A 1,953-nucleotide genomic window follows, 5' to 3' on the forward strand; every position below is an offset into this window, starting at 1 on the left:
GATCATGGACGCCTTGAAACTTGAGGTTTCGGAAATCATTGCCAGGAAACACATACGTACGGGGCACTAGTATACGTTTTTCTTATGGGATGCAGTAGTATACGTGTCATTGTGGGAGGTCAGGCGCATCATAGTAGCATGAAATGAAAGATGTAAACTAATGATGTTCCCTAAGAAAAAGAGCTAATAATGATTCTGGACTCCCCCTCGTGGGTCCCTGCAAATCGTACTTGTTGTACCTATGCGACCCGGCCTGTGATTGGCGGTGGGGTGCCGGAGACGAGCATAGATACAAGAGGCCGGGAGGGGTGCGTGAGGTTAGAGTATTTGCAGCCGGACTTAGCAAATCCGGCCCCTTAAAGCCGATACGATCGTCGCGTCCGCGGATATTGACCGGGCACGCCTCATATTTTCTTCTTCACATACAACTTTCTCATATTCATTTCTTAAATTCATACAGAAGCATGTAGCTACATACTACATTCTATACTATTCAAATTTCATCGTTGTCGGAGATGACCTGAGTCGCCAGCGCCGAAGCTGGAGCCGGAGCCGCCTACGCCGCCTCCATCTGTTGCCGACGGCGACGCCTGGCCTCCACAGCCGACTCCGCGCGGATGGAGTTCGGGATGGCGTGCTGCTCCGGCCACACGCCCACGTCCTCCTCCAGCGCCTCCTCCTCCTCCTCCCCCACATCCAGCGACGGCGCCTCCTCCGCTGGCTCCTGCTCTTGCTCCTCCTCTTCCTCCTCAGCCTGCTCCTCCTCCTCCTCCTCTTCCTTCTCCGCCGGCTCCTCCTCCTCCACCTCCTCAAAATCCTTCTCCGGTTTCCAGAGGTAGCCCCGCTTCCCTATGGATCTGGACCTGCTCAAGGAGGAAGAGACGGTGCTAGATCATGTAGTAGCAGCGGCGTGGGGGCATGGCTAACAGGCTCGAGTGGCGGCAGAGGGAGGGAAGAGGCGGATGTGGTAGGGCCGGGAGCACCGATCGGCTTAAATAGCCGGCTACAGCCTCAGATGGGGAGCCGGAGCGGCGTCACGTGGCGTTCACACCACGGCGACGGTCGAGGGGCCCGTCGGACTGTCGGGTTTCTCGGCGAGTCAGTGTGGGGCCACATCGTCAGCCGACGTGGCAAGCGCGTGCCCGGGCGCCCCATATCCGCCCTATATTTGGGCTGGATATGGGGGGTGCCGGTCAGGCCGGGCGTTTGAGGACCGTTTGAGGGGCCGCCTGGGTCAAAAAATCATGACCGGACAGTGATAGGGCGTCCCACCCGAACGTATGAGGTGGATTTGAGAGGTCCTTCCAATTAGAACCTCAATATCCACCGATCAGTCCCATCCAACGAATTCGTTCGCTAGGGGGAGGTCCTCCATGGCGGGAGGGCCATGGCCACACCCCAATTGGCCCAAAGGCACATTAAATAGTTTTTTCTAGAAAATGTCATGAACAAAAATCAGAAAAATGAAAAAATGCCATTAAAGTTGCCATGTTCATAGTCATCACCCAAAATCTTTGTGCAGAAAGAAAAGAGATAGTGAAAAAATGGCACCTCTCAGTATTAAAAATGCCACCCTCTCAATAATAAAAATGAAATCCTATTAAAAAAATGTCATGTTCATATTAATAAAACTGCCATGCCATTAAAAAATGTCTTACTACTAAAAATGCCACCATCTTGCTGATAAAAGAAATGCCATCATCACATTAATAAAAATATCATCCTACTAATAATAGAATGTGATGCTCTTATTAATAAAATTGGCATGCCATTAAAAATAGAAATGCCATCCTCTCAGTTATAAAAATGTCATCCTCTTAATAACAAGGTTCCATAATAAAACTGCCCAGTAATAAAATAAAATAAAATCAGGATTTTCGGACGATTAAACACAAAATATCTTTAAAATGCCAAGTTATATATAAATACCAGTTTCCTGCAAAAATAATATTA

The sequence above is a fragment of the Triticum dicoccoides genome, chromosome 3B (genome assembly GCF_002162155.2).
Source record: "Triticum dicoccoides isolate Atlit2015 ecotype Zavitan chromosome 3B, WEW_v2.0, whole genome shotgun sequence".
In the NCBI taxonomy this organism is placed as follows: Eukaryota; Viridiplantae; Streptophyta; class Magnoliopsida; order Poales; family Poaceae; genus Triticum; species Triticum dicoccoides.